This window comes from Platalea leucorodia, assembly GCF_965183815.1.
Source record: "Platalea leucorodia genome assembly, chromosome: 4".
Taxonomy (NCBI): domain Eukaryota; kingdom Metazoa; phylum Chordata; class Aves; order Pelecaniformes; family Threskiornithidae; genus Platalea; species Platalea leucorodia.
The window spans coordinates 30,641,107-30,666,767 of NC_138826.1; positions in this window are offsets into that span (position 1 = coordinate 30,641,107).

Below are 25,661 nucleotides of genomic sequence, written 5' to 3' on the forward strand. Positions count from 1 at the left end.
GGGTGTTGCAATTTAGCATGGAAACGTGCTAGATTCAACATCCTGTGTTGAAACTAAAGAAACTATGGTTCAGCCTGGCACTGGTCATTTCTGTCATCTGTAAAGATCAGCTGTGAGCCCAAAAATGAGACATGTTTTTAAAAGACTTCTGTTACCTCATGTGGTGTTTAAGGTTCTGAGCTTTGCCTGAGCAACTGTGTGCATCAGAACAGGCAAAGGGTTGCTTTCATTTAAACTCTTTTCAGGATGATCACAGGAAAACTTTGCTATTCATGATGCTTAGTGATTATTTTTTTTTTTTTTTTCCTTCATTTGCAGGGACTGTAGACATCAGTAAGAACAAGGTTTTCCCTCCTGCAGACACAGCTATTGTCCTTTTAAAGATCTCAAAAATAAGCAAAGTTATTTTAGTATTTAGCTAACTTGAGGTATAAAAACCTATTTCTACTCATATCTTTTTAGAAAGCGTTTAACATAAAAGTATGTAAAAAATGATCTGGAGAATGTTATGCTAATTTTGTACTTATCCACACAGTAATCATTAGAGCTTTCAGTCTAAGAATCCCAACTAGACTGTGGGTGGTTTTGGGGTAGTGTCATTTCGCCCCTGGCTAAACATAACTTATTGCATTTGAACTCCCAAGAAATACAACCTTACATAAGAGAAAAGAAAAAGCTGTTCTGGGAAATATATGTTTGAAAGGGGAAGCCTGATTGCTAAGGCTCTTGTAGAGAGGGGACGGGTTTTCCTATTGTTTCTTCCGACCCTAGCTCACTTGGTGATGCTTTACGTCCTGAGGTAATGAGTAAAGGAAAGGAATGGAGGGATGAGTTAGTATTTTTAATTTAAAATTCAAGTGGATCTTCATGTCAAGAAGACAGTAGGCTACCCTTGCTGTGCAGCTGATCAACAGCACATCTGCTGAATGGGGGATGAAACCAGAATAAGTTTCAAATCAAATTGTACCTTCCTATCTCTCTTCATCTAGCCCTCAAAAGTCACTCCTGTACTTGGAACTTGGGCAGGTATTCATGCCTTTTAACTTCAGGTATCAAATTTCATTAAGTTAGGGGTCTGCATTTTCTATTTACTTAAGAGAAAGAGATGAGTTCCTGATTTATAGTACCGTCACTTGTCTTTTGGAAGCTCCATCAATTTGTTTAGCAACTTGGGTATTTAAGTCTGATGCTTAAAGTTAGGAAAGTTGTCATCTCTCAAGAATGTGGGCGCACATCTTTAAAATCTAGAGTGTACCTTTGTGACCTATTGGAAAAACAGACTTGTCTTTTTGGCCCTGAAATGCTTTGGAGTGTTGAGTACTGCGGAAAGGAAATGTTCAGTTTGCATTTTTGTGAAGTGACATGAATTAATACGTCCTGGTAAACATAACTGCTACAACTACTAGGTTGTAGCCAGGTATGTCATATATACTGTGTGAGACCAGTAGGATCATCCTCATAACTCCAAATGAAAATGGGCTTTACAGAAAACCTTCACATCTGATCAAGTCCAACAAAAACAAAACAACTTCCTATCACTAGGGTTTCTGGTTTTGTTCCTAGTAATTAAAAGCAAGATGAGTTAAAACAGAAGTTTATCTGAACTGAAAATCAAAGACAGGTATTTTGGCCTCGAGGTCCTCACCGGTGGGACAAGCTCCATCTCTCTGAAGAAAACCTGCTCTGCATGTTTTAAAAGATCTTTGATGCGACCTGGAAATTATCACTTTGTAGTTTCAGGCTCATCTGTGTTTTAAACCTTTATGGAAGTAATATCAACAAAGGAAGAATACTTGTTAAATGAAGCAATACTTCATATGGAGTTGAACAGACTTCAGTCAGCTGGTGCTGGAGCTTCATTTTCCTCTGTGTAAGCTGTGAAAATCAAAGTATCGCCAATGATCTCAGTTTTGATAGCATAAAACAAATGTGGTAGGGTAATCAGAACCACAGCAGTACTGGGCAGGGGAAAAACTGGCATGATAGTGAGTAGAAAATAATTTGCCAAGAATTAATGAGAAAATTGCATGGACTGTAGGAACACAGAGTATAAAATGTTGCTCTCCTTCTTGTTTTTACTTGTCTCTTGAGTATAAAATGTGTAATCTAACAACTTGGGTTAAATATAGTGATCTGGGGAAAAATATCAATATTCATTAAAAAGCAGTGAATTATAGACTTGCAGAACAGTTAAGGTTGAAAGGGACCTCTGGAGATGATGTATTCCATCTTCACTGCTGAAAACAGGGTCAAATTAATATCAGCCTAGAAAATAATGAGTTGTTATTTCTTCCACTTCAAATTCAACCTATTGCATTTACTTCTGGCGAAAAAGTTAGAAACTAAAAATGCAAACTATTAACACAGCTTTCCCTGTCTTACCAACTACTGCCTGCTTCTCATCTATGTTCAAGAGCTACACTACCGTTAGGGCAAAGAGACTTTGCAAAGTCAAAGGGAGCCCAAATTTACATGTTTCCAGTATCAGAACATTTCCAGTGACTGTGAGTAGTGTGGTAGTTGGTAATTTTTGTTGTAAGTTGCTGGGAATTCACATTTTCTGTGTTTCTCTGAGACTCAACTTTGTCTTAGGAATGCAAGATAATAATGTTTTTTCCTCATTTCCTTACCACTGTATTGAAGTGGTAAGGGAATGGGTGACTATACAGCTATGTTTTGCCCATGTTTAGTTTCTACTGCCACTTTGAGTATTGTGCATAGCAGTGCAAAAAATTGTCTGTTTATCAGATCTGTCATGTAACGATACACAACAGTGTGATGGGACAGGACTACGAACTTATTCAAAGTCAGTATCATAATTTCTAATTGTTCTTTGTAGCAAAGGGAGACAGTTCTTTTCTTCCAAACGGGTTCAATATGCTGTTGTACTAATGACACCCTTGTTCCTAGCAGCTATACCATGCACAGGGTTCCTATGGATAAAATTCCTTGCTTCCCTCAAAACAATTCTCATCCAAAACCACACTGTGCACTTATTTAAGATCAAATTTTACATCTGAATTGTTTTTTAGAATGTTGCTTTGTGTGTTATCTGAAGTAGTTCAGAAATACTAATAACACTTTACAACTGGAAGTTAGACTATTCCTGGCCTCAGTTCTATTATCTGGGGGAGATCACTTGAGTAAAATACATAAACTGAATTTTTTAAAGTACATTTTGGCTAGAATTTGGATATGGAGGGCATTATGCATATGTATTAAAATTCTTTGTATGCAAAATCTTGAGAAATAGGAATAGCAGGTCCTTTATGTGTGAGGACTGAAGTATCTATTGCATTAAAATATGCATACAAAGGTCACGCCTGCTTCATCAGCGCCACGCTGGCAAAATATTAGTATTTAAAATTCATTGATACTCTCTCAGTTATTTAGGATTAGATACCATTTTGTAGGAAGCTGGACTGGGTTCAGATTCTGCGGTTCTAGGTGGGATACACAGTGGATTCTGCTTTGCATCTTCTGCTCCACCTGCTCATCAGTTCATCTCTTGATGTGAAAGATGTTACAGCCTTGGAGAGATAGCTCATTTGGTGATTCAGAGTACTCACCTCTGCTTGAGGAAGCTAAGCAGAATTTGGAGAATCTCTGCTATAAGCCTCTAGGAAACTCCTTCAGGGTTTATCTTAGCGCTAGGGTATCCTGAACTTCTTAGTCCCTAAGACTAGTGACACTTTTCCAAGTTTCCTTAGGGGAGGCTGAATACTTTTAAAGAACCCTTGAAGTTTACAGTTCTCCTATTCGGCACATGGATGAATAATCAAGTCCCAGCCAGACAGACTCTGCCTGGGGATTTCTGTACGTATAGTCATATCTCTAATAACATAGTAAAGTATGCAAAGCCTCCTGTCTTAATTTATGCAAAGGGCATATATTGGTCAGTCTTAAAGCTTGCCAGAAACTTTTAGTGGGTTTAAAATTCATCAGAACTTCAAAGAGTTCTAGGTCCTTGTCAGGTCAGGAAGGAGGGGAGTGTGTAGGACTCAGTATGTGCAGCGTGTTCAGGTCATTCTGTGATGTAAGTTTTTTTTTAACGGCCCCACTTCCTAACAAGTCTAGGAGAGTAGTTTATAACTGAACCTGTAATAGAATAATTTACACAGTTTATCTTGAGGTGTGGAATGATGCCAAGTTGAAACCGAGAGATGTTTCTAGTGAAACTGAACTGTCATTCCCTATTAACCTGCACTTTGGGCCTGAGAAACCTTCCTGCCCAACCTTGTTGTCTTGCTTTGGTAGGTGAAAGTTACCAAGGGCAGCCTGGCTGCATCTTCTCTGTCCTCTTTGCCCTGTATCCCTCCTGGTATGTTTCAGAGATCCTTTCAGCTTAATCACCTTGTGTTCTTTATCTTCCATTGGCCTCTCTTGGAGTTTTGAGGTGTGTGTCTTAATGTTACATTTGCTCTGGTAGTAAAGTGAGTATAAGAATCGCCTACTTTCCACCAGTCTGAGGTCTCACTGCACTCCTGCACCACCATTCAGAGCTCCTTCAACCATGCCAGTGCAGCTGTTTGGTTTTCATTTTGCCAGTTACATCCCTAAAATCATCCAGGTTAAAAAATCCAAAAGCAGAAGTGGTCCAGGGAGGGGGAATGAATAGCTAGGGGTAAGGGGAAAGGACAATTCTTAAGCTATTCCTGCTGCCAAGAAAAAGATGCATGAAACTGTTCCCTTAGTGTCGGGTGAAGGCAAAAACGTAGTACAGAAGTTACAGGATGCAGTAGACTTTGATAGGTATAGTGTATCACTGCAGGAGTTCTCCCTGCTTTGCTGTCAGTCACAGGCTATGAATGTGCCAGATACAGCCTGATGTATAGTATTTGATTTGATTCATTACTCAGCCCTCTAACTGCAGCCATATACAAAACAGGCTCAGACTGGCATTCCTTGACTGAAAGATTACTGCCTGGAAGATGGATGCAAATGCAGTTATAAGAGGCAAGGCAAGCAGGTAGAGCAGGTACAATAAGAATGCTTGAATCTTCTATCCTCTCCTAACAGTTTGCTTGTCCTTTTGGCATTGCAAACCTGTTCCAAATGACTTGGTTTTGTAAGTTCCTGTGTGACATTACATACATTTGTTATAGTCCCCAATGCGTGGACGTAGGCAAAAGTTGTTAGATAAGGTCAACAATAACCTGACGTCAGGAAAAACTGATGTTAACTGATGTTAATGCGTTTGTTTAACACAGTTTGGTCAAGAGTCTATTGTGTGTGTGCTTAGTCCAGGTGAGAAGTTTTAAGAGTAGGAGGGAATTGAGTGAAGTGACAGCAGAGAGTCCTGGCTGTGATTAATAAGTCTAGGAACAAACAGCAAGAACAACAGAAAGCTCCTGGTGACAAGCCTGACATGAAATGAAGAGAGCAGAGAGAGCGCTTCTCTACTATACTGTAGGATGTGGTACAGTTAAACTGGTGAAAACTTGACAAGTGAGGAAGAGAAGGGAAAGAGAATACCGTTGGGACTCTTGGCAGTATATATTTCCACAGGGGAAACACAACAAAGCTCTATGGATATTGAAGAGAACAAAAATAGAACCAACTGGCATTCCAGACTGCAGGGAAAACTAACTGCTGTTTAACATACACCACCCCACCCCCAACCAAAAAAGCCCCTGTCTATGCATCATTTGTCTAATGACTGCATTAAAATGTACACATATTCGTAAATGCAAGATCCACTTGAATGGAGAACAGTGATTTACCTTCTTGGCAACCTTGATTTAGTACCAATGCTTCCCTCTCTAATACAGAAAACACCAAAGTCCCACCAAAACAATGTTGTCTTTTATTTTCAACAATATCAAAAGGAACAAGAAGAAACCTCAGATCTGAGCTAGAAAAACACTGGTTTGCCAATGGTAAGAATTTATCAGAGAGAAAGGAGTTTTCTTGAGGATGAATCACTTATAATCTTTGGGATTATGACAAGGTACATCCACTAAATGTGTGCCTCAGAGAAAATCAGTCAGCTACATTATGTGATTTCCCTGGACAGACTTTGAAAAAGTATGGGATATTCCCTTCATGAAAAAGGGTAAAGAGCTGAAACAGGGTACACAAGACATGTTTTTAGAGTGATAATCTTTCTTTAGGTATTTTTTTCCAACTCTACCCTTAAAATCGGTATGAATAATGCAAAAAGGCAATGCCCTGACAGTTATTTTAGGTTCTGCTTTTTACATTGCTTTAGAGTCGCTGATTATCTTCTGATACGATGGAGAACTGATGCAGAGAATCTTCTATTCCAAAATCATTGATCAACAATCTTCACTGTAAAAACTTAAGTCCCAAGCTTTTACTGGTGTAAAATGGTGCAGATTTATTTATTTCAGTGGCATTAAGCAAGTTTACGCCATCCGAGGATTTTACAGATTATTGCACCTAGAGGTGTATATTAGAGCCCTTAAATATTTCATGAATGGAAGGTGATGATAAATGGTATCAGAATGAATTGTTACATTTCTTTAAAAATTCTCAATTCTTTAAATGTGTCAGCTTATTTGTAACCACTGAGGACTTTGTAATGCTAGGGGGAGAAAAATTCTTTTGAAGAGAGATTTTTGCTAAAACCAGAAAAAAATCTATCAAGAAAAAGGAGAATACAATACAAAATAAAATACTATAAAGTCAGTAAAGCTGTGTTTTTAAGTTTTCTTTGTCTCTAAGGGAAGAAAATTCTGAAACAGAATAAAAATTAATACAAACAATCAAAAATTGCTCAGGGAAAAAAGCTGAATGCACACTTCTTTGAGAACAAAAAGATTGATTGAGGAAATAAAATAGTAGAATTGTTAGTGAGAGTGTTAAAGGAGATAGAAAGCTCCAGAGTTGCACTATGCATACAAAGAAAAACCTCGGGAGGTTTCTCAGATCCCTCAAAGATTAAGGCAAGTGTGGTAGCAGTTTACAAAAACCTTTTCAAGCCAGATTGCAAAGAGGAGAAAAAAAGTTTAACACAACTCAAAAATGGAAATAGTACAGTTAATATAAGGAGCTTGGACTAGCCGTGCATCCCTGTGAAGTCAAAGGTAATAAACAAAGTATATTTGGAGGAATTATTGGCTGGTGTCTTTCAGCACAGTTTGATCTTTTATTAAAAGTTCAGCAGGGGATACCCAGTTAGTTTTGACTCATTGCCACAAAGAAGTGGTCTTCTGATTTAGTGATATTCTTATCCAGGTTGCTAGTATGGCTAGTCACTGCTCACTTGTTACTGTAGCTGACACTGTTCATCATTATTATTTATTATGACCATGTCAGAAAGCCCTGTTGTGCCTGGCATGGTACAAAGGAGAACAGAGAGATGGTGTGTGTCCTGGAAACTTTACAATTTGTATAGTGAAAGGAGAGAAATGGGTGATTTTAGGATACCATTCTGAAGTCTGTAATGAATCACATGAAAAAGCCTGTTTCTCCTCATTAACCACAGAGGGATTCTACAGTTATGAGCCCTGCCATAGGATCTACACTGCTTTGAGTTGAGTGAGATGGGTGTTCCCCAGTATGTCACAGTGATAGCCACGATAGGATGTTGTCCTGGCTTCAGCTGGGATAGAGTTAGTTTTCTTCTTAGTAGCTGGTAAAGTGCTGTGTTTTGGATTTAGGATGAGAATAATGTTGATAACACACTGATGTTTTGGTTCTTGCTGAGCAGAGTTTACACTAGTCAAGGACTTTTCAGCTTCTTGTGCTCTGCCAGGTGCATAAGAAGCTGGGAGGGAGCATAGCTAGGACAGCTGACCCAGACTGGCCCAAGGGCTATTCCATACCATGTGACATCATGCTCAGTATATAAGCTGGGGGAAGAAGAAGGAAGGGGGGGACATTGGGCGTGATGGCGTTTGTCTTCCCAAGTAACCGTTAGGCGTGATGGAGCCCTGCTTTCCTGAGGATGGCTGAACACCTGCCTGCCCATGGGAAGTAGTGAATGAATTCCTCATTTTGCTTTGCTTGTGCGCACTGTTTGTGCTTTCCCTATTAAACTGTCTTTATCTCAACCCACGAGTTTTCTCACTTTTACTCTTCCGATTCTCTCCCCCATCCCACTGGGGGGGAGTGAGCGAGCAGCTGTGTGGTGCTTAGTTGCTGGCTGGGGTTAAACCACGATAGCTGTCATGGCTCACTGGTGCTTAAATCTTTGACAGCTTTATATATATGTCATGTGTACATGTGTTTGAGGGAAGACATTTGAGGCAACATGGCAGAGAATGGTTGGAGGGAGAATAATGAAGATATTTAAAGTAGCATTCTGAAAATGGAAGGGTGTCAGTGTAAAGTGTCTAGGCTTTCTCTGAGTCACTCTGAGCACTGAAATGAACTCTAGGCAGGCTCTGTCAGACTTTGTTGCACCAACCTTTGATCTCCGTTGTGCTGTAGCATACATTTACATGCATTACAGTTATACAGTGTACAGTTTATATGCTGGCAGCTTTTGTTTTGTGTTTGGTTTTTTTGTTTGTTTGTTTTTTTTCCCTGCAAAGGAAAGATCTTGGCAGAAAAGGTTCTGTGATACAGTAAAAAATACAGCAAAAATAAAAATTAAGGCTTGTATGTGCCTTAGAGCCATTATGGGACTGGTGACATCTCCCTTACTGGCAGGAATAGACTTTCTTTCAATCAGGAGGAGAAGCCTTGCTGATCCGGGCAAATACAGGCCCCTGTGTCATCTGACCCTGCTGAGGTAAGGTGAAATAGGTAAAGCCAGAGCAAAAGAGAAGAGACCAGGTCAGTTGTCTAATCAGATCATCAAAGGTAGGAGGATCCAACAACAGATCTTCAATACAAACAGCCTTGGAACAGTGCAGCCTCCTAAAGCAAGTTGGGTTAAAATGGTGAGACCTAACCCATAGAAATTGAAGTTGTACGACTGCAAGATAAAAATACAGATATTTTAATGTACAAACTAGTTTGGTACTCACATTCTGGTTTTATGCTTGCTTTGCTTCCAGAGAGTTTCACTAGTAGGCCTGTTCACTGGAGAAACGCATAAAGCTTTCTTGGTGCATAGGCATTAACATACATCAATTAGGACAGAGAACAGAAGTGTCCTTCTCTGCGAGTTAACTGATTAGCCACAAACCAGCAGCTTAGGATGTGATTGAACTGGGATCTCAACACAGAATTGATCATGCCAGGTACTATAGAGAATTCATAGAGCAGTTTGCCACAAGTCAGTAGAGAGGATACTTGTTTCTCCGGGACCTGTTGTTCCTTACTTTCCTGTTGTCTTGGAGGTGCAAAGCCCAGAGGATTTGTTGCTTCTGTTAGATCTGCAGAGGTCTCAAAGTGATTAGTGGAGGTAGAGCAACTGCATCTGGGTCTTGTTGACCAAATCAGGCTCAGGCCTCTGGAATACAAGGCAGGGTTTGAGGTAGCGGAGGGGCTACACTTTCCTTTACACAACTCTGCAGAAAAAGAGCAGGGCTATAGACATAGATGGTTTTGTTCCATTCACTTTTGAAAGAATAGCTTTATGGGATAGTCAGCAGTCTTGATGAGGCCTAGTACAGAGGGTTCATCTAGGGAAGAAATCTTGGTCTACGGGAAAAATATAGCTTACAGTATAAACAAATGGAGGAAGGCAAAAAGATTCTACAGCATGGTGTAGTTACGGTGCAGCAGAATGTGACCTGAAGAGTAGTGTTACATTAATGCAACCTAAAGCACTTGTTTCCATTTTTAATTCTAGAATACCTGAATGACGAAGGCTCTTAGGGAAGGTGGCATAAAAGCTTGTACTAGCTTTCTTTCGCATAACTCTGTTAATCCTCTAGAATGATACATGCTGATCACATTCCTGCTGATAAAATATTAACTATATTTTTCAGTCTTGGCTGAAAATCTGAAGCTATGTATGGTATAGTTAAGCCAAGGGTGAAAGCAGCCAAAAAATACAAATCAAAGGGTAAAAATCTATGCCTGGAAGAAATACAATGGGATATCAAGAGAAAACCAGTAAAACAGGTTCCCTTAACCATTTGCATGCAGTGGAACAAATATACAACACTCCTGATGGCTTTCCAAAAGGGGAGTTCTTTGTGTTTTGTATAGCTCATGTATCAATGGGATGATGGAGTATCGTCCCTTTAATCAAGCACGGTGCTGTGTTCCCAGAGTGCCTCTGTGCCACTCCTCTTCTGGTCAGCTGTTGCAAGCTGGGGTAGCATTTTGCTGGTGACCCAAAGTCATGTGCTAGTTACTCTCTGCTGCCTCTGCCTGAGCTTCAGAACTACAACAGCAGTTATCTTGTGCTACCAGGACTGTGGGAAGGAGCAGAGCGGTAGAAGTACAGGCAAGAAATGCATTTCCCATATCCTTATCTGTCTTCAGCATGTTGTTTCACAGTGGACTTCTACTGAATGGGTTGTTGCCTTAGCAATGCTAGAGAATGAAGAAGAAAACCTTTTAGGGAAGCAGTTGGCAGCAGTCTGGATTACACCTTCCACATGGAGGATAAGTAGGCTGATTGAAGCTGTCTGTCAAAGTTTGGCTGGAGCAGTTAGTTTTGCCTGCCTTATTCCACTACAAGTCAGTGTCATATTTTAATGTGAGTTAGTTTTTAAAGCTGAAAGCTGGGAGGAATTTTCTTCTCTGATATTTTCTGTACTGTACCTAGAGATAAATAGAAGGCAGTATTAGGCAGCGGTGGAAAGTGAAGGATGGCGAGCCACGTAACAGTGCCTTACATGTTTACAGTACCTTGTGAAATCTGCTTGTTTAAAATGTACTCTGTATTGTTAATACAGAAATGTGTGTTATGTATTAGGGTGTTATAATGGTTCTTGATAGACAGTTACATAAGTTTGTATTAGCTTCTCTAACAGAATACAACTAATATATTTAACATACTCATTAGACAATAAGCGTAACTATTTCAAGAATCATTTGTTATCTTGTGGAATACAACTGTGTACAGTGGGGGCTGCGAAGCAGGCTAGTGATGAGTGTATCCAGAATTCATTGAAAGATGAAGGGGAAAACAGGGTTGATTCAGTTAAGTTTTGGCCACAGAACACCCACTGGTTCCTACCTGATAGCAATAGCTGTAATAAGTAGTCCTTGCTTTATCTGTTAATTGTGACATAAGCCTGTTTGTTAGTGCATCAAGACTTGCAAGCTCTTTAGATACCAGATCAATATTGCTAGTAGCTACTTTGATAAGCTAAAGCCCATGTTTTGGGGTTTGATAATCTATTAGTAGAAAAAAGTGCTTGACTTCAGGGTGCTTGGAAAGCTGTTCTCTAGGTTGCATTGTTTTGAAACACTTCAGAAATATTGACCAAGGAAAGCTGATATTGGCTCTGCATTGTGTAATCTTGTTTATATGCAGCATAGTCACTCTATTGTATATTTATTTAACTCTACTCATGATTCAAAGAATAGACAGAAATGGATTGGAGTTCTATTGTCATTTGTATTTCTTAAATAACCATTCAGTGGAAGGGGAAAAAATTGCTTGCATGCTGGATGCCCACTGAGATTTTTGCTAAAACAGATATACTGTGAGCTGATAACCTAATAAGAAGGTTGTTAGGGGCCAATCTGGAAGTAGACCAGAGTACTTTGTCTAAATCTAGACTCAGCTAAATTTTGCACATCTCTCCTGATTTACTGCTTTACTTATGAGAAGAGTGGCTGTGGGTTGTATTTTTAGTAAGTGAAATAAAACCAAAAAGAACAGAGGATGTGGAAAACAGAAAATAAATCTTTTCCTCTCAAGATTAAAACTTTTTTCTTAATGAAGCTTTTGAGTTTATTCACACTTGTACTAGACCAGTATAGAAAAACTCTCCATAAAAGATAGAAAGGATGGCATTCAGCATCCTCTCGCTCAAGAGAGCATAGTCTAAAAATAAATTGTGCCTATTGCCATGGAAGTTTCTAAAATCTTGTTTCAATTTTGACTGTCATGATGATACTTTCTGTGAAATGCACTTAAGAGAGGCTTGCCTTGATATCCTTATGTCTGCATGAAGCCAATACCTTGGTCTACCTGGTGCCCAGCAACATTAACAGAAATGCAAATCAAAAATATAGTAATTGAGTCCCCAGTCTTTTGGTCAACCAATAATAGAGATTTGGGGTAATTAATTAGTTTAACCAGACACAAGAATGTAAATATGAAAGACCAATACCTATGGAATCTACACAGTATGGAACAAGATCTGGCTTATTTCACTCTTTCCTTAAGGATGATGATGTTAGGCAATATTGATGAAATCAGCAACATAGTTTCAAAGTTGGAGCTTTCATATGTCTGTCCTAGCTATTCTAGTATTATATAACTTAAAGGTATGTGACAAGCCTAATAGTATTTAGTTGCTCCCCTCACTGCTAATGGTATTCTGGGCTGCAGTAGGTCGAGGGAGGTGATCCTTCCCCTCTACTTGGCACTGGTGAGGTCACACCTGGAGTGCTGTGTCCAGTTCTGGGCTCCTCCGTACAAGAGAGACATGGACATGCTGGAGAGAGCACAACAAAGGGCCACGAAGATTATTAAGAGACTGGAGCATCTCTCCTATGAGGAAGAGCTGAGAGAGCTGGCATTTTTCAGCCTGGAGAAGAGAAGGCTTAAGGGGGAATCTCATCGGTGTATATAAATACGTGAAGGGAAGGTGCAAAGAGGACGGAGCCAGACTCTTTTCAGTGGTGCCTGGTGACAGGACTAGAGGCAATGGGCACAGACTGAAACACAGGAGGCTTTGTCTGAACGTGCAGAAACACTCTACTGAGAGGATGGCTGAGCACTGGCACAGGTTGCCCAGAGAGGTGGTGGAGTCTCCGTGCTTGGAAATATTCAAAAGCCACCTGAAAATGGTCCTGTGCAGCCAGCTTTAGGTGGCCCTGCTTGAGTGGGAGGTTGGACCAGATGACCTCCAGAGGTCCCTTCCAACCTCAACCAGTCTGTGATTCTGTGATTTACGTTCAGTTTGCATGTGTCTCTCTAGAAAGCTCTGACTAACAGACAACATTTGTTGAATAAAAGCCAGTTACAGCAATGGGTTTCCTGCAGGAGTTTCAAGACTGTAGAATTAGTTTTTATACAGCTTTTGATTTTCACACACGTGGTGTAATTATTCCTAATTTTCGACCACTACAGTTGGATAAAAGATACAGGAAATGCACAAAATACTGTGATTCTCAAGGCCAAGAAGGATAAGCTAACCAACCAAATAAAAATACTTGTACTATCTGTCACGGAAAGCAGAATAATACAGAAGAAATTTATGTTAATGAAGTTTCAGGATAGGCATAAGAATTATTCAGACACCAAAGGACTTGATAATAGACCAACATAAACAGAAGCATCTGTCTTTCTGAAGTGCTGGCTGATTAAGAAAATTACTGCATGTGTTTAACTAAGCTTTTGTACTAACCTTAGGTTAGTGGTGAGGATTAGAGGCTTTGTAATTTTTTTTTTTGATGGAGAATTTTTAATTTCATCTTTTTAGAAAGGCGCTTAAACAAACACTTTCATTTACATATCGGGCTTGAATATGATTTGTAGAACTGGAAGCTGAAATGTGTAAGTAGCTGTAGCTAATGGGGAGAAACGATAGTACAAAAACTGTTGGAGGGCTTCTTTGCCTCCTGCTGATCCACCTGCATAGAGAAGATTCTCTGAGCACCTAATTCGTTGGGGTTTAGTGTCACTTGGCATTACTGGAGCAGCCATTGCATTGTGCAGAGGCCAATTTTTTTCAGAAGACAAACTCCTTTTCTGCAGCTCCCACTGTTTTCTAGAGCAAATACAGGTGTTTGGCAACTCTCCTGAAAGTGAATGAAGTCACTAGATTCTTGTAAGCTTTACACTACCAGAAAAAGGCATAAGCTTGTCTATTTTTTAGAAGCAAGTGCAACAATAAAAGTTGTGGGGAGTAAAGACTGCTGTACTATTACATGGAATCTAAAAATTCTATTTGTGACTGAACTGAGTAAAGTGCTATGAGGATATAAGAAATAGTCCGTATCCCAAAATGCAGTTGCTGAGACTGTTGTAACATGTGTTTACAAAGAAGTTACACAGCACGTGCTACCTTATTGTTGAGAACCCTGCAGTTTACCAGTGTAACAATATGAGCATTTACTTCTAGGGAAATACATTGTTTGCTTCATGTGTACTGCGGCATGGCACACAAGAGGGAATAGCCCTCGAGAACCCAGTGGGCTGCTGCTATAGAGCAAACTGAAGGAATGTCACGTTTCTTTTTGTTGTTTTAGTCCGACAACTAACAGAGGAGAAAAGAGGTGGTTGAGTGAATTCAAAATTTAAGCAAGCGACTCCCTTGCCATGGAGTTTTCTGATGGCAGGTAGAGGGAACAAAACAAACCTGCAGAGAAACAGCTATTAATGCTTCCAGAGACTAATATGTGGAAAAGACTCTCTGAGTAATGTGATCCCTCTTGCTTAATATCATTCTAGCCAGGAAATAGAGAATATGGCATATATGTAGAGTTGGAGTACTGTAACATAACCAGAGACTTGCATTTCAGGTGTGCCATCAGAACTGATTTTACATTCCTTCTGCCTGCACCTGGATGCTTCCCACAAAACAATACAGTTCCTATAATGAGAAAGCATAGTCCTCAGAGACCTAATTGAGCAAGCTCACTTGAGAAATTCCTTTATATGGGTTTTAAAAAGTTTACAAACTATGGCTTTTCTCTCCTCTACGTTATGTTGAATAAATAGAGATCCATTAGGGAAAATCAATTCGTAAATTCCACAAAGTACATCTTCAGTACTGAATATTCTTTTCTTCTGTCAGGGTTGTATTTGCAAGCAAAGCAATTGAAACCCAATAGCAACTAAGCCCAGGCAGAGATCCTTCCCAGGCCGATGTTCAGGAGATGAAGAAAGTTGCACTTCTGGAAGGTTGTTAGAAGTCTTAAAATTGCCTCTTGTTCATTGTTCTCCTTTATAATGATTGCCATTTTGGTTTGACAACAGTATTTTCTGTAGATCAATTTAACAGGCACACAAATGTGATTTGAAAGGAGCTTCAACTCAGTATTGTCACCTCCTTAGCTGTTTAACGAACCAGCAGTTCTCTCCTGTAAATTTAATGGATTATTCCACAACAAAATGAAACTCATCCACAAAAAGCAGCAGATAGAGCAATTACTGATAATTTCATCGAAGAAACTTTTCAGCTCATTTTGTCAATTTAGTGAGATGTCTGTAAAGTTAAGAAACACATTTGTTTTATTTTACAGGTGTATTACTCATTTAGGTTTTGTTTTATGGATGTAGCTTCATAGGTATGAGACACATTTAAGAACACTGTGTTCATTTCAGGGCAAGGGTTATTCTATAGTCCCTGTGTTAAGCAGGGGGCAATAGTCAACCTTACCATTTCCAAAGAAGCAGCAGGGAGGAAAATTCTTTATTTCAACCAAATTACCAATTCCTTTAAAGGACCAGGAATTTACTGAAATCTTGAAGGAGCTACAGCTTTTTTGTTCAGGGCAACCCATGAAAAGAAGGAATTACTTTTTGCCTAACCTCATGAGTTGTGCAGAACACCAGAGTTCCTGGGCCCTGCATCTGCAACAAAGCCAAGAACTGATTTTTCTAGTCTATGCAATGGATTTTTCATACATCTACATCGTGGCTTGAGGCCAGAATACATTCTTGCCTTAAATTTCTATAGCCTGAAATTCCATTTTCTATTTGGGCAAACAGATAACAGTTCGGATCATAGGTGAACAGCTGTTGTTAATAACTCTCAAAGTGAGAAAGTCAAAGTACACTATCACAAATAATGTTTCAGGAATGACTTATATGAGAAAAAGAAAAGAGGATCAAATTCTGTCAGTAGGAATTACTTCAAACACATCAATGAATATTGCAATGCCTTTTTAAAGAGAACACAAAAAACAGGCAATTTGGGAAAAAAAAAAAATCAGTGAAAAGGGATCTTTTTTTGCATCTTCCTGATCCTTTTTGTCATCTCTCTGTGTGTGTATATATGTGATACGCCTTTGTATATAGCTGTATGTATTTGAATATTTATTAGCATGTTCATATACATATGTCTGTATACATAGCCTTCTCTTTAAAGTTATGAACTTGTTTGCTGTGAAAACCCATACAGCTGAAGCCATGAACTGACTTTATATGGAAAGTATCTTCCACTAAAGGGTCATAATTTATAGGGAGACACCAATACTTAAACAGTAATAGTGATATTTTCAGGTGGAGCATGTACAGTTGCATCACAACAGTGATATGCATAGGTATGATGCAAATGTATATAAGTACAAATAAACATATTAGCAACTTCACATTATTAGCTCAGACTAGTAATGTAGAGACTTCATAAGAGACTTCATACCAGTTGAAGGATTGGCTTCTTTTCAGTAAGCAAAAGTTACAGGTTTTTATTAAGCCATTTCTGGGTGGTGGAGTTCATTTGGAAGTTTAAAGATCAGTCTTCCCTGAGCTTAAGCACAAATATCGTCATAGCAGCCTTTTCAGAGGTACTTCATTGCTTCCTGTTGCAGCAATCATTTAATTATGAATTCAAACTAATTTTAAATAAAGGTTTTGGGTTTGGGTTTTTTTTTTGTTTAAAGTGGCACTAACAACTGTTACAAGCCAAAAAATTTTCCAATACCTTGAGGTCCAGTGTGTGTCTCATTTTGTCTGGAACTCTGAAAGCATAGTGGTACCTACTACCCAAACAATATATGACATTGAATGGTATTTTACTCCCTATAATAAAAACAGAGTAGAACACAGAATCCCAGTTAACAGTTAAGAAATGAAGAAGCATAACAATTTTGGTGAAAAAACAGTTTGGTTTGGATTCTTTTACAGGTTTGTAGTATGTTGAGAAAAAGTTTTTGCCACTACTCTAGCTACCTCATTTTATATGAATATTGATACTTGCTCTGCACCATGTTCTACATGTGGTAAAAACTCTTTCTCTGTTTTAACTATAAATTAACAACTGGGTTGGCAATGGGTCAAGAACTCTCATTTTCTATTACCGAATGTCTTGGTAACTGATCAAGATGCTGTTGTTTGTAAGGCATTGTGGTTTTGCTCCCTGTTTGTGTTCTATGGCCCAATTTAAGTGAATATAGGGCTTGGCTAATTATTTACAGGATGAGAATCTAATTTTACTGTTTTCAGTTGTTGTGGTTTAACCCCAGCTGGCAACTAAGCACCACACAACCGCTCATTCACTCCTCTCACAGTGGGATGGGGGAGAGAATCGGAAGAGTAAAAGTGAGAACTCATGGGTTGAGATGAAGACAGTTTAATAGGTAAAGCAAAAGCCACGCACACACAAGCAAAGCAAAACAAGGAATTCATTCACTGCTTCTCATTGGCAGGCAGGTGTTCAGCCATCTCCACGAAAGCAGGGCTCCATCACACGTAATGGTTACTTAGGAAGACAAACACCGTCACTCTGAATGTCCCCCCTTCCTTCTTCTTCCCCCAGCTTTCTATGCTGAGCATGATGTCATATGGTATGGCATAGCCCTTTGGTCAGTTGGGGTCAGCTGTCCCGGCTGTGCCCCCTCCCAGCTTCTTATGCACCCCCAGCCTCCTCACTGGTGGGGTGGGGTGAGAAGCAGAAGAGGCCTTGACTCTGCGTAAGCACTGCTCAGCAGTAACTAAAACGCCCCTGTGTTATCAACACTGTTTCCAGCACAAATCTGAAACATAGCCCCATACTAGCTACTGTGAAGAAAATTAACTCTATCCCAGCCAAAACCTGCAGACAGTGTACTTTGGATTGACTATACAGACGACATGGCCATTACAGCTACATGGGATTAGAATAAAGTAAAGCAACAGTCAGTTAGTATATGTATGTATATGTCTGTGTATATAAACATACATTTTAATGTCATATATATATATAAAAGTATGTATATATACATATATTTATGTTTTCATGTACATATAAAAAAAAGTACAATCTCAAAATGGTCATCATCCCAAGTCTTGTATGTCTTCCCATCTTGTTTTTATGTCCTTGAACTAGGCTTCTTGTCTTTAGTTTGCTGATTCATTGTGTTTTCTCTTGTACAATGCAGGATTTTTGAGGATCAAAAGGTATTGCGTGCTTTCTGGAGCTCTACCTGGCTGAAACTCTTAGATAAAACTACTCAAGAAGTTACACTGTGAGCACTGTACAGTGTGTGCAATTATGAAGATTGCTTAGACAGTAAAGCTATGGTGTGTATTCTCTCTCACACTCTAATGAATTTCTAATGACTATCCATAGTCATACAAAGAGATAATTTCCTTACCAGGATGATCTTCTTTTATGTCCCCACATTTTCTTTACATGAGCCATTATTGCGCTTTTCATGTCTCAACCTGCTTCCACCTTTTTTAAAAGGCCTCTTTAATTTTCCTGTTCCTTTTTCTTAATCTTATGTGACATTCTGTACCTGAGCACTTTTGGCAATTCTTGGGCAAGCTTTCCCTGCCTGCAGAGAGTCTGTTTTGGCTCATCCTACTTCCACAGTGCAGCTGGGCATGCTAGATTGAATTTTTCTGCTTCATACTTGCCAGCTGCCAGACCATAATCTCTTTCTAAACCCAAGAATTATCAAACTCCTCAACTTTTTCTCTCATTACCGTAGCTGAGGCCCATATGGCAGATTTACATAGGAAGACAAAACAAAGCAATTCTGCAATTATCCTCAAAGCAAAGGCTTCTGTGTTGAATCAGACAGTCCCACTGCACAGATTTTGGTGGAGCAGTCTTGTGTGCCTTTCTGACAAAGTGGTAGACTAAACTGGGCACTGACTGAGAGCACTGAATTTTAATCTGGGTCTCAACATTGACTGCTTATGTGTCGTATGGCTAGGAATTTCACCTTTTCCAGTTTAGACTGTAAGGCCTCCAGAATGAGGACTGTCTTTTCCTGTCTTGCTATATTTGCACAGTGCTGCTACAGTAGGCTCCAAACGTTAAGCATTACTGCATCAGTCACTGACATCGTATTCACGATCTAGAAACAGTCTTAGCTGCTTCCATATATTAGAGCACCTCGCAAATGTTTTCAGCTCAGCTCTTGAGTTTTCATTCACTCTGTTTTACTGTAAAAGGGTTAGGGATGAGAAAGCCTTCAAGCTGAAGTTATATAATGACTATACTCTGTCCCCTAGAAGGACATCATATCCTTGATTTGAGGTGAGGCTGCAGCAAACCAACAAGTTGTTCTGCTTCTGAGAGATGAGAGTTGACAGATACTACTTTAAATGCATATGTTGTTATTATGCTAGACTGAGTTAAGGTAGCAAAGGTGACAGGAATATAGAATGGTTGAATTCTAATCTGGATTTCTGGGGAAACATATTAATTATAAAACTGTATTACTTTGTCACTTCTTTAACAGTTCACAAATTTCGTTCTGAGGCAGCAGGAAATAGGAAATATGAAGGTGTAAATGATTCAGCACTGCTAATACTAGTCTAATGGCCGAAAGTGCATTTCCTACCAGCTGTCTCCCTGAAGCACTCTGGAAAAATTGTTTTAATACTTTGACCTAATCAATTAATATCATGGGTAAGATTTTCCCATGGATCCTCCTCAGTGTTACTGTAAATCTGAACTTGACATGAATCATATAGACACTACTGATGGAAAAGCCAGTAGAAAAGAATTGTCTTAGTGAAGCATATATTTTGCTACGTATATCAAACATTTGTCAGCAGAGAGGAAAAAAAAGTGAACTAAAAGTGAAATATACCTATAACAGATCACTTTTCTTCAAATGCTTGTTTTCCCCTCTTACTTTGCTATGGTATATGTCTGTTTGCTCTTTTGATTACTGAATTATATCCAAATATTTTTCTTTCAGAATCAGGAATACAGGCCATTGATCCTTAAACAGGATGGTTTCCTAGTCTTTTATGTCTGATTGTAGATTTGTTTGTTAAAGCAACCTCTATTAAGCAAGGTATTGACCCTTGTGAATTTGTGGGGCAGGAGGGAGAAGTCAATAGTGATTGTTGCTGTCCTCTTTCTGTTGTTTCTGCTTTGCAGTTCTACCTTGGAAGTCACTCAGCAGGCCCTTCCCAAGTGCTCAGTTGCTCATATAAGGTAAACAACAGGAAATAGTGTAACTAAATGACCGAATAGTACCTGGTGTTGAAATTGTGAAGTGAGTTATACGGTGGTTTTCATCTTGGCAAGCTGCCATTGTTTCAGCAGTCAGTTGGATCCCCAAATGACTCTGAATGGGCATATGTATTACATTAGTGATAGAGAGTAACTTCCTACCTGCTGTGAAATCGCTTTGTGAGCCATTGTTCCAATTGGGCAGACCGCCCTATTACCAGCTTGCAGTGGTACAGAGCACGTTTTCAATACACAGTGCCTTGTGCCAAAGGCAGTGTAATCTCACAACGCTACTGAGCTTAGACCAGCCCCTCTCTACTCCCCCCATATCCCAATACGTTAGTTAGAAACAAAAGCTTGAGAAATGGTATTGGAGGGGGAAAAACCCCATACTATTTCCAGTATTTTATCTATAGGTAAAGAGAATTACTTAGTTCCTCTTGCATTTCCAATGGTACAAAATATAGTGGCTCTTTAGAAGATTTTGGAACATCTTTGGATACTGTTTTAAGTTTCTAGTCTCTAGAATATTGTGTATTAGAGGAAAAGTGCTTAAAGTCTATCTAGGCTTGGTGCAGAAATTTGCAGATCCATAACATTAACAGCAAAGTATCAGAAATGATGATACTGTGGGGTGGAGAGTTGCACTGTTTTATCCAGCTACAATTTCATGTGTTATGCTGATGTAGGGTCACTATCCAAAGGGTGCTTTCACTCACATAGTTCCTTCAGTAATACAGATAAAGATATGAGGAAGAGGCCATTAACTGCATTGGGCTCAAGGACAAAGGGGGAAAAAATACAGTATAAATGAGAATTGTTGAAAATGTCATTTAAAAGCTGGATTTTTCAGAATACAGTGAGAAAAGTCCTCTTAGCCAATCATTCTCATTTCCCTACCTAAAAGAGAACAGCAACAGTAAAGAATTGACTGCCTTTTCATGTGTGCATTCAGGGACAGAGGCAATTCTGTTAGCATGTAATCTAGCTAAGATGGAGAACAGGCCTTCGATGACATGCAACTCCAGTACAAACATACAAATTAATAGGCAGGAGATTGCATGAGGGGGAGTGAGACTCTCTTTCCCTGGTAGGTTGTTCAAGAGAGAACAACGATCGGGCTAGCCTGGATATCCTAGGGAATGCTGCATTTCAGTTCAAGCCACTGAAAGAGTCAGCCCTAGTTGCAGACTGCAGAAGGAGCTGGCATCCACGGCTCCAGCAGTTCCTGGTCTTCCGCAGTCTTCTCAGGTGTGTTAAGACTTCATGCTTGTTCAGCCTGAGGCTGAGGCTATGCCGATATCAGTGTTTTGGTCCAGAGCAGTAGTTCAGTTTTGCAGAACATACCCTGTTTGTCCACTAGTTGCCTACCTGTTCGTTCAGTTCAAAAAGGTTTTGACGCATGCAAACTACTTTCCTTTGGAGAAACAGGAGTTAGAAGCTCCTGCTCAGGTGGAGACTACATGCATCCCTGGGCCCACTGGGGTCAGAAAGGTCTGAACCAAGGAGTGGGTCGTGCCACAAAGTCCTCCAGCACATACTCAGCATTCACATGCCAGCAGGATGCTTTAGGGCTGTCAACAGCTCCTGTAACACCCTGAAGAGCTGCCTGTGCTACAGAAAGAGCTGAATGTACCTTCATATTTACTATTAGATACCAGCCCTGAGTTCTTTGTGATTCTGCTGCTTTTTGCCTCACCTGCTCTGGTTTGGTGCATTTTCTCTGTTTAAACCTCAGGTAATAATTTTTGGCTTTGTTACTTGCTGAAAGAAAATTTTCAGAATTAATGAGACTGATTTAAAAAAAAATGATCTCTTTTTGGCTATACTCTGGTTATGCTGCCATTTTTTTTTTTTTCCTCTGGTTCTATTTTTTCCTATTTTCCAGTAAAAGGTGCTATGTCTGTCTATAGTTTCAGCAATCCTAAGCTAATTGTTTTAAGAAAAAGCAGGTTATCATGACATTCTGTATAAAATCCCTCATACTGGCAGTGCCATAACTAATTTTGGTGCTTGTGGGGTCTTTTTGCATGTGCACTTGAGAATAAAATTTAAAAACAAAACAAAACAAAACAAAACTCTGTAATAGCAGTGTCACATTGCTTCACCTCAGTCCAAATTAACCTTCAGTTTATGTGAAGCAGCAGGCGCTGTGTCCTTGTTTGCAAGTTATACAAGTTTTATGTGAGCTGTACCATGACCTTACTAGCTAATAAAAATATGTATTTAAAAATAGACAGAAAAGTCAGAAAGGAGAAGGAACTTAAGAGTGGCAATGCTATCTGACATCACATGTCCTTTTCTCCCCCAGTTCTCCTTGTTCCCTACCTATCTGGTTGATATATAATCCCTGTGTTGCTAGTCTCTGTTGTATGAAAAGGCTCATTTGTACCTACAGCTAAGGAATGGTTTTATTTTTCTTATGATCCTGTCTCAGGAGTCCTTGAGGTATCTTCATATCCCTATATTTCTATTATTCTGTGAAATGTTGGGTATAATCATCTTGCCTAGGACCTCAGGAGGAAAGTGAGCTCTTATGGTGCGTGGGAAGCAGCAGTCACTGTGGCAGACTGTTCCCACTGCCCGGACGCTGTGGAGCAAGGAAGAAATGTAGGTTAAAATGGCTGGGCTGCCGCCTCTCTCCTTCCAGTGGCCTTGGAACACCTGGTGGATGCAGCCCTGCAGGGAACTTCTATGTCACGTTCCCTGTTTTTTAAGCAAGGTGTAAAATCGCTTGTTACTCAGTTTAGAGAATGCATGTAGGGAACTTGAATGCTGAAGAGGAAACACATAGCAAGTTTTACACATCTATAGAATTAGAGAGTAGGGGAGGAATTCTTTCAGTTAGGATTTTGCAGCTAATAACATGTCCTGTCAAAGAAAATTGCTCGTGACTGTTGCTGTTGGGGCGTGTATTGGGGAAGGTCATCTCTAAAGCAGCAAACATCCTTTAATAAAAATCAAAGGTATCACAGTGATGTGGTCCTGAACTGGTGCAGGAGCAGATGGACAGGAGATAAGTAATACCTATATAGGGTATGCTGGTGAATAGCCATTCTGTTGTGGCCAGTGCTTATTACTAGGATTATACTTAACTCTTAGCCACTTATCTGGCTGAGTTGCGACAACAGTAAGCAGGAAGGTGTTTCCTTAATTTAAGGGCATTGAAACACTCTCTAATAAAATGCATCTCTGTTGCTTGTAAACCCTCTATCAATTACTTTTTTGATCCATTAAGGAGGCTGGGCTTTTTTTGGGTGGACATGTTAGTTGACTTTATGACTAATGGCCAGTGTTCATACAGAGTGATAAACCAGTATGCTCCTTCACCACTCAAAAACCCTCCTGACAAATAGCAACAAAATGGCATCAGATGCCAAACAAGAACAGTTATCACTCTAATAAGCTAAGGGAGAGATCCATAATTCACATCCAAGGTCTTATTGTAGCTTGCCTTCTTCTGTAACAAGGTGCAGGAGTCTGGCTACCGTTCCTGAATATCAAGTACAGGCAAACAGGGAGAAGCTCTTCTCATTTGCTTGTGTTGGGCAAAGGACTTCCTCCTCTCCCAGATACATTTGCAAGCTATGCACCAAGGGCAACATGGAGTTACCTAGTTGATGGCAAATGCAAAAAAACCCAACAAAACCAGGTCTCCAGGATGACTGCACTAAAGAGTCTGTAGAACCACATTGAGATGGACTCTCCCATTGTAAGGTCTAGAGAGTGACTTAAAAATTCTGCAGAAGATATGGTGTCTTCTATAGCACTAGTCAGGGGTCTTCCATGAGGAAGTAGTTATTAGGATACTGTTTGGGCTTGCAGCATAGATGGGCTAACAGAAGGGCATAACAGATGATCCTAGTGGAAAAATCCCTGCTTGCTAGTCTGCAATAATAAAGATTTGTTTAATGTTTATGTTTTGAAGAGTTTTTAGTAATGTATTGTCTTTAGATTAAAAGGATATTTTTTTTTTTAGCCTCTAATATAAAGGAAGATGAAGTATCCTAACTACAGCTGTTCAGGTAAACTGAATATGGGAGCATATACCTCAATATGGAAGACAACATAGTAGAGCAACCAGTATGCTAATAGGCATATAAATAAAAGTAAAAATAAATATAGAAAAAGAAATGTATGGAAGTATCTAAAATAAATTGTATGTGTATTTTTCACATTTCAGGAGTGGGTTTTTTTCTATCTAGGTTGACAGTGATAGATGTTCTTGAATCTGGATTTATTTTTATATTTATTTGTATGTATTGTGTTGTAACTATTGTTTTGTTTTACCTGAACTGAAATATTTTTTTTTGTCTTGTTGTATTGTAAATATACGTGGAGCTATAAATGCCACATGCATATCTCTTTATTGGATTGTCACCCACTTTGGAGTGGAAGATACCTTGGGTTTCTTGTAAGCTCAGTTTCCATTAAAAAAGAAATCAGTATCATACCTGGTTTACAAATTCAGTTTTGCTTGTTCATAGCTGTTTATCCACAAGTGTTTTGTTTTGCCCGTTTTTTTTTTTTTTTTCTGATTGAGTTTAATCTTCATTCATAGAATCATAGAATCATTAAGGTTGGGAAAGACCCTTACAATTATCAAGTTCAACCATTGACCTAACACTGCCAAGTCACCTGTTCCAGTGCCTGACTACTCTTTCAGTGAAGAAGTTTTTCCTAATATCCAACCCAAACCTCCCCTGGCGCAACCTGAGGCCGTTTCATTCACAGATCGTGCCTCCATTTTCTGAAAAGTCTCTAAGCCTTGCTTTAGTACCTTCTGAGAAGACAGTTTATGCTCCTTTGGTCTGTTTTAGCTCATCCCATAATTCTTCTGGTGAGCTTTTCAAGTCTTTTTTAGTAGCTTAGGGCTTTTCTATTTGTTCCATCTCATTTCACAGGAGTACCATCTTATAACTTACCTCATGGGAGATGCCACCTTTCTTCCAGTGCCAATATCAATGCCCACCAAAGTTGTACAAGATCTCAAGACTCTGCAGGTCAGCAGGTAGTTGAGTTACCAAGCTATAAAGTTGCTAAAAACTGCCCGTTTGCAACAGCTTTTTCAGAGAAACTGTCAATAAATGATCAATGATAAATGTTGCTCTCTAAGCAGACCATATTAAGGTCTCATAAGGCTCATGACTGTCCACTGACTCCTGACGATGATGATATTTATTCTGCAATGCAATTAAGGCATTCATTTAAGAACTTTGTCTATTGTAAGATCTCAATTGTTTCACTCCTTCATTCACAAGGGAGGCTACTACAGTCTCTCATCAAAGGACAGGGTGTGAGATTGTATTGCTGTGCTAACCTAGCTTATGGGACTACAACAGCTCAAGGCCACTGGTGGTGTTCTTAAACTGTTTTTTATTTCCCTCGCAGGTTATATCTTTAAACAAATCTGTTCTTGCTGGGCTGAAATTTACCACATCAGGTCTCAGAATGCAGTGCTGGAATTACCCCCTACGTTGTGTACTAGGCTGCATTGTTGCTGCCATCAGGGTTATACTTCTACACATTGTATTCTGCTTTCCAGTG